This window comes from Podarcis pityusensis (genome assembly GCF_964106645.2).
Source record: "Podarcis pityusensis genome assembly, chromosome: W".
Lineage (NCBI taxonomy): Eukaryota > Metazoa > Chordata > Lepidosauria > Squamata > Lacertidae > Podarcis > Podarcis pityusensis.
Window position 1 is genome coordinate 25166826 of NC_138045.1, and position 18363 is coordinate 25185188.

General features: G+C 46.3%; 1 protein-coding gene, 1 long non-coding RNA gene and 1 pseudogene across 3 annotated transcripts in view; 2 read left to right on the forward strand and 1 right to left on the reverse strand.

The window, feature by feature from the left end:
- The window catches only part of LOC308467768 (E3 ubiquitin-protein ligase RNF4 pseudogene), a 29386-nt pseudogene extending 27563 nt beyond the window's left edge, over positions 1–1823 (forward strand). The window contains exon 3 of the transcript in view: positions 1040–1823. The product of the transcript in view is annotated as an E3 ubiquitin-protein ligase RNF4 pseudogene (transcript). The remainder of the gene's footprint in view (positions 1–1039) is intronic.
- LOC308467831 overlaps positions 1–18363 on the reverse strand; it is a 702857-nt gene that overhangs the window by 284298 nt on the left and 400196 nt on the right. The gene's annotated exons all lie outside the window — the stretch shown is intronic.
- LOC308467645 (inositol polyphosphate 5-phosphatase OCRL-like) overlaps positions 1–18363 on the forward strand; it is a gene marked incomplete at both ends in the record, with an annotated part of 361324 nt that overhangs the window by 71233 nt on the left and 271728 nt on the right.

Genomic DNA, 18363 nt, shown 5'->3' on the forward strand with positions numbered 1-18363 from the left:
GACCTGTGCCTCCGTGGACAGCTGAAGGAGAAAAATAATCATTTCCTTAATAACAATTTAAATAGCGTATTTAACTAAAACAATAACATTATAGCATATGTATCCATGTTTGTTAACTGATGTGGTTAAACGTGGGGTTTTTTGTTGTTAAACCCCCCCCAAAAAACTTAGACTGAGTTTTAGCACACATGAAAGACTTAAAACAAATACTTCTTTCCTGATGAATAGCCTTTGGACTATAATGTAACTTAAATAGAAAACTATCTTTAGAAAGATCTTTCCTCCAAAAGCATTTTATTTTAAAAATCCAATTTAAATAAAAAACAGATGTTTTAATTATTCTTTTTTAAATCATTGATTTTTATCCACCCTGTTGGGTGTACACATTGAATGTGTCATACCTGGAAAATACCTCTTGCAAGAGCAGCCATAGGAGGTGCGCTCTAGTAGAGGCAACTCCAATGAATTTCATTTAAGATTTCCCATCGTCCTCAGCTTGGCTATGTGCCCTGGTTCTTCTTGAAGAAGAGACATTCATCATGAGTTCTTCCCTTCTCCTTATCAGACTCTTGTATAAAGAGGACTGTCAAGGTAGGGGAAGATGCTCCACCTCGTAATAATCCTAATTGTTTTAGCTAATCTCTTGGCTGAAAGATAAAAAACAAATCTTTGTGTGCCTGCTTCTTAGCCTAATCCTGTTTCTTCCCACGTGAATACAGTTCTATAGAGTAACACGAAAGACACCCTAATTCAGGCTTCCTCAACCTCGGTCCATCCAATGTTTTGAGACTACAATTCCCATCCTCCCTGACCACTGGTCCTGCTGGCTAGGGATCATGGGAGTTGTAGGCCAAAAACATCTGGAGAGCCGAGGTTGAGGAAGCCTGCCCTAACTCCTCAAGATGTTGAACTTGCTCCAGCTTTGGAGTACCTGCTATAAAAGAGACAACTCTAAGAAAGTCACGGTGCTCCAAAGCATCACCAGTTGCATCAAGTTGCTTTAGAGAGAGCATTCATGATCATCATTATCACATTACAGAATTGCTTGGTGACTAAGCAGGGAGCAGCACACGGAGATAAGGGGGGAAGCAAGTACTCTGCAGCCTGTGCCTCTCCCATCCCTGTGCATCATGAGTTCAACAAGTACAGAATGTAATGCAACCCAGCACAGCAACAGCAAGAGGGGCAGTCGCAACACCTCCACAAGACCTCCTCATACTCTGGACAAGATGATGATGGGAACTGCTTCTGAACCCTGTATCCCCTCCTCCTCCGCCTCCGCCTCCCTGCCACACAGCCTTAATGATAGAAGTATGGATGTGGAAGTAGTTGGCATCACTTGCGAAACTTCAGAACCTACAGTTGTTGATCTTACGCAAGACGATTCTCTTGTGCTTGTTGGAGAGAGTGGGCAGCAGCCCAATAGAGAGTTCAGACCTCAACCATTGTCTGACAGCCTCATATTTAGTGGTGGTGGTGATGATGATAGCAGACACACACAGAGTGGTGCTCTTGCCACTAGAAAGCTCCCCAGAGAAGTGGGAAGGAGGGAATTTGCAAGATCCTCAGGCACTTTGAGTTGTGGAATTTGCATAGACAGCTTTGCAGAGATTGTGCAAAGCGGACGGCTTATAGTGTCAACAACATGTTGCCACATCTTCTGTAGTCAGTGCGTCAGCAATTTTCTTAGGTATGCTAACTTTTGCCCAATTTGTAGGAGGAAACTCACTCCAAAGGAGTATCATCCAATTTATATGTGAAGACATGGGTGTTCCTGAACACAGTCTAATGTGGCCTTCATAAACATGAGTGAACTCCAAAGAACACACCAAGTACAGTATATATGACTTCAATATGACATCTGTGTATCTGAAGAAGTGTGCTTGCACACGAAAGCTCATACCAAGAACTAACTTAGTTGGTCTTAAAGGTGCTACTGGAAGGATTTTTTTATTTTCAATATGACAGTTAGCAATTTCACTTTTCCCCAGTTGGCCTCCTTATAGTCCAGTTGTACTGTTTCAGCTTCGTTTTGCTTTAAGGTTTTTGCAGCTCACATTTTTTGAGGTCTGTAGATGTTTGAAGAACAGCTTGGAGGATATGTCTGCTGCTGCCACATTGCTTTGTGCCGATATCTCATTTCTGTTCTAGTTCTGTTGCTGCTTTGAGAAAAGACTGATGTTGAGTGAACTCATCTATTCAAGACTAGGCTAGTCATAGTCATCTATGATAATACAACCTGCAGCTTCTTTTTGCAATTTGCCTTGTAAAAAACCAAAGCCAACCACTCACCGGTGGAAGTCTGTTCCACATCTACTTGTTTTCTAGTGGCAAACCCCTCTTTCTGTTGATGTAGCCCTAATAAAGACCAAGGTTTATACAACACTGTGGCTCATTTCTAACGCTGCATGCATAAATGGTTTATTACAAAGAACTCCTGGTGGTCCGAGTCTTCTCTTGAAGAGAATACAGCCATCATGTTAGATCTGAGCAGCTTTCCCTGTCCAGGCATATGCTTAAGGAGCAATTCATAATGGAGTCTGTACCGAGGTTGCCACGTGGGCCAGAATCCAATCGAGATGAGCTAAGCCATTTATGTGAAACACTCCTCAAATGGTTGGAAGAGGATAAAGTAATTCTCTGCTTCTCATAAACGCTTTGCTGTGGGGAAGCTGCACCCATAGGGCCATGTTTCAAGCAGCAAGCATGTAAGACTTGAACCTCGCATGATGAAGTCAACTTGAGTTGCGGTGACTCCCTTTCTCAGCCCTGTCACGTAGTCATAGTGGAACTATGAATGGCTTGACCTGTTGAACTTTGGGATGCTGCTGTACTAATAGGTCTAATTGCTTTAAAACGTTTTATGTTGATAACTCTTAAGTGAAAGACTTTCTCTTAAATGTATAAAAAATGCCTTCCAGTAGCACCTTAGAGACCAACTAAGTTTGTTCTTGGTATGCACTCTCATGTGCATGCACACTTCTTCAGATACATGAGCACACAAAAGCTCATACCAATCACAAACTTAGTTGGTCTCTAAGGTGCTACTGGAAGGCATTTTTTTATTTCGTTTCGACTACGGCAGACCAATACGGCTACCTACCTGTATCTTAAATGTATGCCAGCCAATCTTCCGTTGGTAGAAAACATGGGCTATCCAGCTAATCAGCAGCATCTCACCAGGCCTTAATCAGCTGCGGTGAGTTTCATAATATTTCCCCCCATGTTTCTTGTTTATTCGATTTTAAGGCGTCTCGTAACATAGTGAAACCTCACCCGTGACAGCTTGGAGGGCCAGTGTTACGCTTCCAGTTCAGCACTGGATTGAACGCCTTTTTAAAAAGGGAGGCTTCCTTAGTCTCCCCGCAGCCTGCTGCAGGGGCCTAGCTGCACACACCCCATATTAGACTTGCACATAGCCTGTCAATCTCGTGTGGGGCACCAAGGAGAGCTTGGCTGTCTGGCTGGTGTACCGACCACCCAGTGCACCGGCAGCCACCCTGTCAGACCTGCTGGAGGTGGCGGCGGGCTGGGCCTTGGCGTTCCCAAGCCTATTGGTTTTGGGAGACTTCAACTTCCATGCCGATGCCGCCCCCTCCTCACAGGCTCTGGACCTAGTGACTTCCATGGCAACACTAGGGCTCTCCCAGTTTGCTTTAGGCCCCACTCATCAAGCAGGCCACACGCTGGATCTGCTCTTTGGTGCTGGCATAGATGTGATCATGCTCCCCCCTGTGGAAGTGCCATGGTCTGATCACTATGCTCTGAAAGCCAAGATTGACTTCCCGCTCCTCCCCTGCTCGGGTGGCGAGCCTATTTGGGCTCGTCCGAGAAGGCTGATGGATCCTGATAGATTCCGTCAGGCCTTGCGGGACCCTGCTCCTCCTGGCGACTCATTAGATGACCTTGTCGAGGACTGGAATAACCGGCTCTTGGCAGCCATCGATGAGATCTGCGACCCCGTTGAAACCGGGCCCTTTGGTTTACTGAGGCGCTCCGGAAAATGAAGCGGGATCTCAGACGGCTAGAGCGGGTATGATGACAGACTCGTGACGGAGCTTCAGGAACATCTTATAGGACGCTTATGAAAGCCTATGAGATGGTTATGAAAGCTGCTAAGATATCTTACTTCGAAGCTTCCATTGCATCCGCTAGCTCTCGCCCGGCACAACTTTTTAGAATAATTAGGTCGATAATGTCCTTAGGAGGACAAGCAAATTTAAGCACAAATTCGACCCACAGCTGTGAGGCATTCACGAGCTTTTTGCGGAGAAAGTCCTGTTGCTCCACCATGACCTCCCTGCCAGTTTAGATACAGTGACTGAACTGGAGGCCCCTCAACTGTCTTTGGGTCCAGTGTTGGACCATTTCAATCAGCTACTCCCTGCTGATGTGGATAGATTCCTCCAAGCTGGTAGGCCCACCACCTGCCTCCTCGATCTGTGCCTGTCTTGGCTGATTAGGGCGTGTCCAGATGTTGCACGGACCCCCCTGGTTGAAATTATCATTTTTTCCCTTGGCACGGGGACATTCCCAGGGGAACTGAAGGAAGCAGTGGTGTGTCTGCTCTTAAAGAAAAACTTCACTAGATCCAATTACCGGCCAGTTTCAAATCTTCCATATCTGGGTAAGGTAATTGAGAGAGCGGTTGCTGAACAGCTTGGTAGGTTTCTGGAGGAAACATCGGCTTTAGGTCCATTTCAGTCTGGGTTCCGTCCTGGTTTCAGGACCGAGACGGCTCTGGTTGCCCTAACAGATGATCTCCGTAGACAACTGGATCGAGGCAGGTCAGGACTGCTGATTCTTTTAGATTTGTCAGCAGCCTTTGACATGGTCAATCATGATCATCTGGACCACCGCCTTGTCGACGTGGGGATACAGGGCATAGCTGTGCTCTTTTATCTCTGGTCGGGGACAGAGGGTGGTGCTAGGGAGGGAGATGTCGTCGTGCCACTCCTTGGTGTGTGGAGTGCCGCAGGGCGCAATCCTCTCTCCGATGCTTTTTAACATCTTTATGCGCCCCCTTGCCCAGATTATCCAGAGCTTTGGGCTGGGCTGTCACCAATATGCTGATGACACTCAGCTCTATCTGCTAATGGATGGCCACACCGACTCGGCCCCAAACACACTGACCAGATGCTTGGAAGCTGTGGCTGGATGGTTTCGTGGGAGCCGATTGAAACTAAATCCTTTGAAGACAGAGGTCCTATGGCTGGGTTGGGATGGCATGGGGATGAGGGACCAACTCCCTTCTCTTGCGGGGGCCCAATTAGTGCCATTGCCTTCCGTTAAGAGTTTGGGTGTAATCCTTGACGCCTCCCTTTCCATGGAGGCGCAGGTTACAGCAACAGCCAAGGCGACATTTTTCCACCTTCTCCGCATCAAGCAGTTGGTCCCTTACCTTTCCTGCCCTGACCTGGCCACAGTGATCCATGCAACGGTCACCTCCAGGCTTGACTACTGTAATTCGCTCTACGTGGGGCTGCCCTTGAAGTTGTCCCAGAAACTCCAGCGGGTGCAGAATGCTGCAGTGAGGCTCCTCACGGTGTCTCTGCCATGGGAGCATATTCACCCAGTGCTTTTCTAGCTGCACTGGCTCCCAGTGGAGTACAGGGTCAGATTTAAGGTGCTGGTTTTGACCTTTAAAGCCCTTCACGGCTTAAGACCTACAGGACTGCCTCTCCCGGTATGCCCCACGGAGGACCTTAAGGTCCATAAATAGCAACACCCTAGTGGTCCCGGGCCCTAAGGAAGTCAGATTAGCTTCAACCAGAGACAGGGCCTTTTCAACACTGGCTCCGGCTTGGTGGAACGCTCTGTCTCATGAGACCAGGGCCCTGCGGGATCTGATTTCTTTCTGCAGGGCCTGTAAGACAGAGTTGTTCCGCCTGGCCTTTGGCTTGGAGCCAATTTGATTCCCTCCCCCTCTTCCTTTTTCCTTTCTCCTCCTGTGATGAGGCTGCATTTTAATGTTTCAATATTTTAATGCTGTATTTTAATTTTGTTTTTAAGTTGTATTCATTCAACTTGTTTTAATTATTGCTTGTTAGCCGTCCTAAGCCTGCCCTTGGCTGGGGAGGGCGGGGTATAAATAAAAATTATTATTAATTATTATTATTATTATCTGGGCACAGGTATCCTTGTAATCCTGGTTTTGGCGCTCAAAGTCTTCCACGTGGGCAGCAAGGTGGGAATTGACCATGCAGAAGCTGGTATTGTTGCAGACAAGCCTCACGGCCACACACCCCTTGTTACCCTGCAGGGGCGGAGCAAAGATGGCTGTTAGTGAGCAAGCAGGAAAGAGGGGGGAACTGGTTGGCAGAGATTAGAAAAACAGATAGAAAGACAGAAAGATTGACGTAGGGAATTCCGCTGTCAGGGTCTACTCCCCATCTTCCCCATGATGCCTGTGCCCACTGTCTCCCTCATCACTTCCTTGATGCGGCTGAGCTGGTCCTTCCTGACAAAGATGAGCAACATCATTCTGACTAGACGCACCAGCTGCACCTAGAAGATGCAAGGTACTGGGATGTCTACCAGCTCTGTTCATTGCTTGCTGTCCTGGGCCGGCTGGATGCAGATAGGAGTGGCAGGTGGCACCAACTGGGGATCCCCCAAGGGAAGAAGACTCAGAGCCAGGGAACTGGTGGGGGGACGGTGACGCTGAGTCGTCCGAGGGAGAAGAGGGAGCAGACTGTGAGCAAGAGGAGGTGTTGGAAACTGAAGAGGCAGGAGGGCAGGAAGATTCTGTGGCAAACAGCAGCCCAGAATCCGAGGCAGAAGTGGAGGCTGGAGGCGGGGGTCAAGAGGCAGAGATCAGGCAGGCTGCTGAAGAAGCCAGGGGGTCTCCCCATCCTGCTGCGATCAGCTCCCCTCCCTGCTGGTCTCCCAGAACACAGATAAATTAAGAGGAGGAAGCAAAGACAGGCAAGGTGTCAGAGTCTCAGGTTGCTTGGGAAGGACCAGGGGGAGGAGGAGACTTCAGAGAGTGGTAGGAGGGTAGCAACCTTCAGCCTTCACAACTACCTCACTGGGGCAAGACCTGTTGGGAAAGGTTTCTGTGATCACGAGGCCTGCACGGTTTGGGTTTCTTTGAATAAAGAATGTTGGCTTCTTTTGAATAAAACACCACTGACACCAGGTGTTTTTCATTGCTGACCTCCTCCTCCTCCTCCTCCTCCTCCTCCTCCTCCTCCTCCTCCTCACTCCAGCTCCTGACAGCTGTCTGGCTGCTGAAGAAATGAGTGGGGTTGGACTTACTTTCTTGTACTTGGATTTGGAACGCAAAGCCTTTTCCACAGCTGTCAGCCACTCTTGCTCCTTTGTCGAGTTCAAGTAGAAGAAAGCCTCTGTGCTCAGGTCCAGCTCCTGGAACCTAATGCCAAAGTGCCAAGGAGAAGGATGTGGAACTGCAGGAATAGGACTCCAATCAGAACAGACGTGCTGGTTAAATATGCAAAGACAACAGGAGTGTGTGGCAGGTAGGATTACAAGGGCAGGCAAGATCAGGACCAAGAACAAACAAGTAATACCAGCCACTTCTTCCTCAGCTTAGCTATTCTGGGCCCCAAAGGAGCTTTGCTAATGAAAGAAAAAAAGCTTTTTCCTTGTATTTTTTAAGATGTGTCAGCCAGCCTGATATTTAAGCACTATCCCAGTAGCCACAGGCAACCAGAAATTCTTTGAAGGCAAGTGAGTTGGTTGATCTCTCCCTTCTTCCTTCACCTGGCAACCTGGTTTCCAGGCTGGCTTTCCGGGAGCAGAAAACCACCTCTCAGATCTGCTGTGCCAAGCTTGTTTGCTAGAAGATTACCCTGTAACACCCTTGTCCTCTTTGCAAACCTCCTAAATGGCTAGCCTTCTGTGTTTCCATGCTGGCCATGAAGGAATGGGCATTCCCCACTCTGAAAACAGCACAGAAATACAGCCTGTCTAGTAAAGGGGTAAAAAGAGCAAGCTAAACAGCCTCTGTAAAACAGTAGGATCTGAAGCTGCTAACCACATACTGATAAACATATCATAAAAGCAGACATGAAAAACAAATTGCCACTGGGTACTACTAACAGTGGGACACAGGTGGCGCTGTGGGTTTGTAGCACCCTGCTTGTGGTTAACGCTTAGCTGGAATGAAATATTCAACGCAGCAATAGAGAAATTAAAATAATAATTTATTTGTCAGACAAATAAATGAGAGGCACAGTGGTATATGGTTACCAAGCTCTGGCCTGGTCTCCTGCCATTATGGCCAGCACTTATATTCCCTCAGCCCAGCCCCCTTGCTCCTCCTTTGGCTGCCTCTGTCCAATCAGCCTGGTTGAATTTCCTATTGGCTGATTGCTAGAACCAATCATATAAGATACTCCCATTTCCTATTACCTTTTATGGGAGACAAAGAGCTATATTTCCTTCTATTTATAATTGGCAAACAAGTAGCCATTAACCTCTACAAGGCACCTTAATTACCAGATAACCCTTTGCCCTAGACAAGGCGCCTTAACTAACATTTCACCTTTTGCCCTATTGCCCTATTCACTCCAGAACAGATGGTGGCTAATGGTTCTATTTTTATCTGAACAGAGATCTTGGGTTCACCAGCTATGAAAGATCGCCTTCTTTGGAGCCATATGTCAGGAGTGCTCTGATGGTTTCCTGCCTGGCAGGGGGCTGGGCTCAATGGCCCTTGTGGTCTATTCCAACTCTAGGATTCTATGATTCTATGAAATAAGAATCTAACATAAGAATCTAAATTTCTAAATCCTTTGCATAATTACATTTAAGCCAATATATTTAATACATAACATATATAGTTTTTTTATAAGCAAAGACGTTCACAGTAAGAAAAAACTTAAAAACACTTTCTTCAGAGAGAAGCCCCCCTTTCCCTAGCCAGCTGCTGTTTCCATTAGCTCTTGCCGTTTGTCCTATTTGTGGCACAATATTCTTACTATTTACCAGCTTACCATTGTGTTTTTGCAACTTGATTATTTGTAAGGTCAGTGACCTCGCTTCCCAGCCTTTTTATGACCGCAATAAACCAATAAACCAAAGGGGCCCTCTGCCTAAGAGGATGAACATCTGCCAAAATCTTAGCCAGCCTAGTTCCTGCCTGGCATGAAACATTTGTGAATTTAAGCCCATTTTTAGAATTATAGGAACCTGATCAAAATATAAGCCTTGATTATAATGCAGGCTCAGATGCCTCATTCCCCCCTTTCAAGCTCAAGGACCTTCATCCCAAGTGTCCTTGATAGCTTGACCTTCATCATATTCCTGAGGTAAAGCTCTATATAGGGCCATGATATGAGGTAGAGTTTCATTCGAAATCATCTTGCTAATTGTACTTCTAAAACATGAAATGATACATGGCACAATACATAAAACCATTATTACTACCGTCAAGAAAAACAAACAAGACAATAGTATCCCTTTGAGTCCCGCAACATTAGGTAACCAGTTGGTGAGCCATCCCATATCCCATCCTTCCCATGTTTGTACTGGGACATGTGCTATACTCTCCATCTTTGTGGCCAACACACGGATTGCCTCACCATTATCAGAAATGTTAAAGCAACAGGCATTCCCTGTCAAGTTCAAGACTCCACATAGGCCTCCCTGCCTGGCAAGTACATAATCCATTCCCATTTTCAGCTGCAAAATGGCGGCTCTACTTTCATCCAGCTGTTGTGCAATAAGTCTCAAACTCTGGGCTGTTGCATTGGTTACAAGTTCCACTACTGCTTGCAATCGAATTATTCTGTTTAGATTATAAATAGGATCCCGTGCCCCTTGTATGAGCTCACCAGGATTCCAGGAGGCAGGATCATAATAGGCTATAATGCGCTCTGGTGGCCAATCATCAGTATCGCTCCAACTTTGGGTACTTCCTCCTGCTATATGAGAAATATCAGCGTTTCTTCGTGTACGCTTGGCCGAATTAGTGGGCATAATCCACATTGGTGGTAATACCCATCCCAGGAAACAAGTCCCACTCCATTTGGAAGGGAGTTGCTTGTATGCCCATTCTCCACATATCCACCACAACCATCGGGTCTGAGGTTTTTGGTACGTGGAGTGCAGAAGGCGAAATATCAAAAGGGGTAGAGAGTTCACAGTGCAGTATGTTAGATTGCCTTTTTCTGTCACAGTTATGTTCCATACCACTTTCCATGCATCAATAAAAGGAGGTGCACAGGGCAAGGTATTCCGAGTTCGATAGGTAGTACCGTTTACCCAGGTTTGACTATTCTTAATATAATCCCAAGTATAGTGACAATGAGAAGAGCCTACCATGGTAGGATCAGCTGCCTCTGATGATTTATGTACACAGAATTCCCCTTGTACAGGTATAACTCGTATTGGTTTAGTTGAGTTCCATCCGGGGAAATTCTGTACTTCTGTTTGGTGTGGCATTTCGCTTACCATACCAATGGCATTTAATGGTATCGGTAATAAAGGCATACCTCCCTCTGAATCATCTGGCCCAAGAGAGCAAACAAGACAATTGGTCCTATTTGTAACATTGGCTACCATCTCAGCTAAGCCTACCCACATATTGTGGTCATGGCGGAATCCATATTTAGCAAATTTGGTCAGATTCAAGGACCCTTCCCCTTCCCAAGGGATCAGGATTAATAATAAAATCATGTTGATGTGTAGTATATGCATTCCTTCCACAAAAGATTACCTTATTGTGATAGCATAAAAATATTAGCCCCAATATAATTCCCCCAGTGACAGAAATGGGGAACCACCAAGACCAAAACATATATCCCAAGGATCCCCAATGAGTAATATCCTTGATAATTGTTCCACAAGGGGGGGCAGTCAATTAATTGTATTAGAGAATCTTCCCGTTCACAATCGCTGGTTTAGACGCTCCTCAAGCTTCAGGCGTGCGCAGGTCAGCCAGCTTCCAGGTTGTGGCTGCAGCAGGCCGGTCGTCTAATGTTGCCCGTGACCTAGCCCGTTCCCCGTAGGGCTAGATACAGGGGTTTTTGGAGAGAGTCAGTTTTAAAGGATTAGAGGGGTCACCTTTGCATGTCCAACTGCCTTCAGACTTCTTCAAACGGGAGTGATGAATCCAGGGGGTCACCTCAGCTACCTTCACCGCTGTTGGAGTAGAGAGCAAGACGGTGTAAGGTCCACGCCACTTAGGTGCAAGTGGATCACGTTTCCACTCTTTCACCCATACGCTATCGCCAGCCTGGAACTGATGAATCGGCTCGGCAATGCTGCACGGCGTGCGCTCGAGGGCCCACCTGTTAAGAGAAACAAAAACACGGGAGAGAGATTGCACTTGTCCCTGTGTCACATAGTCTCCTATTTGTTTGAGGTCAGCTAGAATATCCTGAACAAAGGAGGGCGGCCTCCCATACAGGAGCTCAAAAGGTGACAACTTAAGTCTTTTTGTCGGTGCACACCGAACACGAAACAGTGTTATGGGTAACACATCTACCCATCCCAATCCCGTTTCCTGGGTTAATTTTGCCAATTGGGTTTTCAGAGTCTGATTCATTCTTTCAGTTTTCCCTGAACTCTGAGGCCTATATGCTGCATGCAGTCTCCATTTCACTTGTAGGACTCGACATACTTCTTGTACTACTTGATCAATGAACGCTGGCCCATTATCACTTCCAATGCATCTAGGTAATCCAAACCTCGGGATCAATTCAGTGAGGAGTCTCTTAGTTACCTCTCGTGCCTTTTCAGTTCGGGTGGGAAAAGCTTCAACCCATCCGGTAAGAGTATCTACAAACACAAGGAGATACTTGAATCCCTTAGAAGGGACCAGCTCTGTGAAGTCCACAATTAGGCTTTCCATGGGGACATATCCCACATGTTGGATTCCAGGAGGTTGTACCGGTCCCTGCCTGGGATTGTTTTTAGCACAAAGAACACATTTCTGTGAAATGCAAGTTGCTAATTGTGATAGGTTAATAATATACAACTTCCGACTGAGACTCTCTCTGGTTGCAGTACCGCCAAGGTGAGTAGATTCATGATAATTTCTTACAATTGTGCCTGCTAGGTGATGAGGTACATAAATCCTATTGTCCGGCAGGATCATCCAACCATCCTTCACAACCGCTCCTTCCTGTTCAGCCCACTTCCTCTCTTCTGGGGTATAGTGAGGTTTAACTTCTCCTGGAACTACCTCTGGTATGAGGGCTGCTATAAATCCTCCCACAGGCTTTTGGGCTGCCTCTCGGGCTGCTTTATCAGCAGCATGATTTCCTCTGGTTATTGGATCCCTTCCTCGTCCATGACCTTTGCAGTGCATTACAGCAATCTGTTCTGGAGCCCATACTGCTTCCAACAGGATTTCTACTTCAGGTCCATATTTCAAGGCCTTCCCGTGGGCTCCTATTAGACCTCTTTCTTTCCATAGAGCTCCATGTGCATGCAGGGTTAAGAAGGCATATTTAGAATCAGTATAGATGTTTGCCTTACATCCGGCTGCCAATTGCAGAGCTCTAGTTAAACCTATAAGTTCAGCTTTTTGTGCTGAGGTGCCAGCAGGCAAAGCTTCAGCTTCCACAACTTCCTCATTGGTGACCACAGCATATCCTGCTCGTCTGGCACCTTCATGCAGGTAACTGCTACCATCAGTATAATATACAACATCTGGATTTTTCAATGGTTCATCTTTCAGATCGGGTCTACTGGAATAAACTTCATCCATTATTTGGAGACAATCATGTGATTCTTCATCATCTACCTCTGGTAGGGGCAGCAAAGTTGCTGGATTGAGCATATTCACTACTCGTAGATGAATCCTGGGATTTTCACACAATAGGCCTTGGTATCTAGCCATCCTTGGGTTCGTTAGCCAATAACTACCCTTATATTCCATGAGTGTCAGAACAGCATGAGGTACATTCACATACATCGTCTGGCCGAAGGTAAATTTATCAGCTTCTTTGACAAGGCTTGCAGTGGCCGCTACTGCCCTTAGGCATGGAGGCCATCCTTTTGCTACTGAGTCCAATTGTTTTGACAAATAAGCTACTGGACGATTCCAACTTCCTAATCTCTGGGTCAGGACTGCTGCTGCAATCCCATTCTGTTCATGTACATACAGCTGAAAGGGTTTTTCCGAATTAGGCAGTCCAAGGGCTGGGGCCTCCATAAGTCGTTGTTTGATAACTAAAAAGGCTTGTTGCTGCTCAGGTCCCCATATGAATGGGTCCTTTTCTGCACCTCGAGTGCTTTCATGTAAGGGCTTGGCCAGACTGCTGAAATCAGGTATCCATAGTCTACAAAACCCTGCTGTTCCCAGGAATCCTCTGAGTTGTTTCCTTGTGGTAGGTTCCTTGATAAGGCAAATAGCTTCTTTCCTCTCTGGTCTCAATGCTCGTTGTTGGTGTGAGATGTCAAAGCCCAAATATTTGACCTTTTCTAAACATAACTGTGCCTTTTTCTGGGAAACTCGGTAGCCAGCTTCCCAGAGCAAGTGGAGCAGTTCCTCTGTCCCTTCTTTACAAGTATCAAAATCCTTTGCTGCTAATATAAGGTCATCTACATATTGCAGAACCACCTTTTCTCCAGGTATTGAGGGGTAACTTGTTAGATCCTTCGCCAAGGCAGTGCCAAATAAAGTTGGGGAATTTTTGAATCCCTGGGGCAATCTCGTCCAGGTTAGCTGGCCTTTTGTTCCTGTTAAAGGGTCTTCCCACTGGAAGGCAAATATAGGTTGGCTCTGTGGTGCCAGCCGGCAACAGAAGAATGCATCTTTCAAGTCCAATACAGTAAAAAATGTTGCTTCTGGTGGGATCAAACTCAGCAGGGTATATGGGTTTGGTACATTTGGGTGCAAGGTCTCGATAGCCTGGTTTACGAGCCTCAAGTCCTGTACTGGCCTGTATTCATCTGTCCCAGGTTTCCGAACAGGCAATAGAGGTGTGTTCCATTCTGACTGGCAGGGCTTAAGCAGACCATATTTTAATAAGTGGTCCAAATGTTTCTGGATGCCCTCTGCTGCTCGCCGGGGTAAAGGATATTGCTTTACAGATACAGGGGTAGCCATAGGTTTTAGGGTTACTACAATTGGAGCTATATTCTTAGCCATTCCTGGTGGGCTATTTTCGGCCCATACTCCTGGTGGCACCCGTAGGGTTCGGAGGAGCTTGTTTAACTCTGTATCCAATGTGGGTTGGACTTGCAGGGCTGACATTAGGCGCCATGATTGTTCCTTAGGTACTGAGAGGGAAATTATTCCTGCTGCCTTTGATGGCAGTTTCATTTCTGGACCTCGAGGAGTGAAGGTGATTTGGGCCTGCAATTTGGACAACATATCTCTACCTAAGAGAGGTATTGGACACTCAGGTATATACAAAAACTGATGGGTTAAACGATGTCCCCCAATCTGGCATTCCAAAGGTTGGAGGAAAGACCTCTTAGCTGACTGACCAGTGGCACTTTTAATGACTACACTTTTGGATGCCTTTTTCTGCAATAGTTCTGGGAGTACTGAGTATTCAGCCCCAGTATCAATCATAAAGTCTATTAAATGGCTCCCTAATTGAATCGTGACCGTGGGCTCCTGGAAGCCTAACTTTATGGAGTCCGGTCGTTCCTAGTCTTGGGTAAAATCCTCCTCTGCCAGTCCAATGAAATTGTCCCTACTCCGTCCTTGTCCAGGTCTCTGATATCTTCCATCTCGGATCATTCCCCGTCCCTGGTTTCTTGGGCCGGAGCCTGGGCCTGGGCCTGGGCCTGGGCGTACTTCTTCCAACCTCAGGGGTTCAGGACACTCCCGCTTCCAATGACCCTCCTTCTTGCAATTTGCACATTGATTCCTTCCCAGTGGTGGATTCCTTCCCCGCCCTCTCCCTCCATTTAAGGGGCGGTAGTCTTGCTTCACTGCTGTGGCTAACATCACCATCTTTTCCTTCTGCCACTTCTTCTTCTCTTGCTTCTCAGCCTCATCCCTATTCCGATAAACTCGGCGTGCAATGGCCATAATTTGGCTCATCAGCATCCCTTCCCATCCTTCTGATTTCTGAATTTTCTTACGAATGTCAGAAGCGCACTGGGCCACAAATGTAGCAGTAATCATTCTGCTGTTTTCAGGGGCTTCAGGGTCAAAAGGAGTCCATATACGATAGGCTTCCTGCAGCCTCTCTAAAAAGTCTCCTGGACTCTCATTTGGTTTCTGTTCTACTTCTGAGACTTTAGACATATTAGTGGGCTTCTGGCATGCCCTGCGGATACCTTGCACAAGCGTTTGGCGGTAGGTGGTAAGCCTGGCCAGGTGAATTACATTGTTTGGATCCCAATTAGGATCTTCCAAGGGAAAGTTGTCCCGGAGATGACGGTCAACATTTAAAATATTTCCCACTCTGGCCTGCTCACGCAAATATATCTGTGCCTTTTCAATTATGTCTCTCCTTTCCTCAGTGGTGAACAGAGTATTCAGGAGCTGGCGGCAATCTGTCCAAGTAGGACTATGAGTATTTATTATTGAAGTCACCAAGTCCATCATAGCCTGAGGTTTTTCTGCAAAAGATGGGGTGTGTGTTTTCCAATTCATCAGATCCGTAGTTGTGAATGGAATGTACTGGAGGGTTGAAGTTCGAGGTGGCCGTGGTCCGAGTTGCCCGTTAACCAGCACAGGCTCCTCAAGTGCATCAAATACTCTTCTGAGAGGGGCTACTACGTGATCTTTCTCTTCGCTTTGCTCTAGGGGCCTCAAATCATAGGGGATTGTATCTGTCCCAAGGCGTTCTTTTAGCAGCTTTATACGCCTGGCTGTATTGCTTGCTGACCGATTAAGGTCTCCCTGTAACTTCTGTAATAATTCTCTAGGACTTGGATGTACAGGGGTTTGGGGTAGGCAATCAGTTGTTCCACTAAAAGAGACTGTAGATGGAGTTCTACTGGGACTCACAGGTGGAATAACCACTTCTGCTTGGGCTTTATTATAGGCCTCCAATGCCTCCTGAAGATATTTATCATAATCTATCAAGGAATCAAGTTCTGTGACTCCAGCCCCATTATTCATTCCACTTTCTTGCCTTGGGGTTACAACTGGTGGAGTGTTTGGATTAGGCTCCCTTCGATGTGGAGCATAGGGTGGAGGTGGAAGCACCTCTTCCTCTGGTCCCTCAAAAATGGGTTTGAGTTTATTTGGCAATATTCCTTTCCTAGCTTCGGCTTTTACAGCCAATAATTTGCATCGTTGGACTTTGCATTCCCTTATCCATGGAGGATTTTTATTTAATGTGCTCAGCCAAGAATCTATATATGAAAATTGTTCTGGGCACCCTCCAGTTTCTTTGGCGATATTAGACCAAAGTTTGCTTACTAAATTTATATCAAAGGTTCCCTGAGATGGCCATTCAGTATTTTGTTTCGGCCACTCTAATTCACATAACGTTCTCAAGCGCTCTGGCGTCATTTTGACTCCATATGCCCCTGAGAAGGCTTTCTTAAAATTATTTAACATACATTCAAGAGGTGTATTTTCCCCCTTTGAACCCCCAACTCCCATTGTATGGCCCTGTGAAGTATCCACTCAGTCACTCACACACACGCTTCGTGAGATTCCTTGCCCGGGTGAAGTCGCCTTACCGGGAACCGAAGTACTACCCACTCCACACTCAGGTCAGCTACAAATTGTACTTTCTCACACATACAATGCGCTGGATACTTCACCATACTCTACCTCCCAACCTTTCCCTTTCCCTACACCAGATCACCATCTGATGTACCCAACCACCTAGCATACTCAGTTCCCCTTTACTGAGACGCAGAAGTTTGATCAAGACTTCTCTTCCTCCCAATTAATTGGAGGGCCAAAAACCCCTTAGTGCACTTACCCTTAGTTGGTTGCCTGTTTATTTCTCTGGTTCCCCCCGGTCCGTCGCCGTCGGTGGGCAGGGTATCAGACAGACGAGACTTCTGCGTTCCCCTGGAAAAAAACTTTCCAGTGCGCGCTGGGTAAGCAGTGAGTGGTCCTCTCTCTTGTACCCTGCCCAGTAAGGCGAAGGGGCTGCGTTCCAGCAGACCACTTATCCGAGTCACGGCACCATAAAATGTAGCACCCTGCTTGTGGTTAACGCTTAGCTGGAATGAAATATTCAACGCAGCAATAGAGAAATTAAAATAATAATTTATTTGTCAGACAAATAAATGAGAGGCACAGTGGTATATGGTTACCAAGCTCTGGCCTGGTCTCCTGCCATTATGGCCAGCACTTATATTCCCTCAGCCCAGCCCCCTTGCTCCTCCTTTGGCTGCCTCTGTCCAATCAGCCTGGTTGAATTTCCTATTGGCTGATTGCTAGAACCAATCATATAAGATACTCCCATTTCCTATTACCTTTTATGGGAGACAAAGAGCTATATTTCCTTCTATTTATAATTGGCAAACAAGTAGCCATTAACCTCTACAAGGCACCTTAATTACCAGATAACCCTTTGCCCTAGACAAGGCGCCTTAACTAACATTTCACCTTTTGCCCTATTGCCCTATTCACTCCAGAACAGATGGTGGCTAATGGTTCTATTTTTATCTGAACAGAGATCTTGGGTTCACCAGCTATGAAAGATCGCCTTCTTTGGAGCCATATGTCAGGAGTGCTCTGATGGTTTCCTGCCTGGCAGGGGGCTGGGCTCAATGGCCCTTGTGGTCTATTCCAACTCTAGGATTCTATGATTCTATGAAATAAGAATCTAACATAAGAATCTAAATTTCTAAATCCTTTGCATAATTACATTTAAGCCAATATATTTAATACATAACATATATAGTTTTTTTATAAGCAAAGACGTTCACAGTAAGAAAAAACTTAAAAACACTTTCTTCAGAGAGAAGCCCCCCTTTCCCTAGCCAGCTGCTGTTTCCATTAGCTCTTGCCGTTTGTCCTATTTGTGGCACAATATTCTTACTATTTACCAGCTTACCATTGTGTTTTTGCAACTTGATTATTTGTAAGGTCAGTGACCTCGCTTCCCAGCCTTTTTATGACCGCAATAAACCAATAAACCAAAGGGGCCCTCTGCCTAAGAGGATGAACATCTGCCAAAATCTTAGCCAGCCTAGTTCCTGCCTGGCATGAAACATTTGTGAATTTAAGCCCATTTTTAGAATTATAGGAACCTGATCAAAATATAAGCCTTGATTATAATGCAGGCTCAGATGCCTCAGGTTAAAACAAAGAGCCTAGGGCTTGACGATCAGAAGGTCGGCGGTTCGAATCCCCACGACGGGCTGAGCTCCCGTTGCTCGGTCCCTGCTCCTGCCAACCTAGCAGTTCGAAAGCACGTCCAAGTGCAAGTAGATCAATAGGTACCGCTCCGGCGGGAAGGTAATCAGCATTTCCGTGCGCTGCTCTGGTTCGCCAGAAGCGGCTTAGTCATG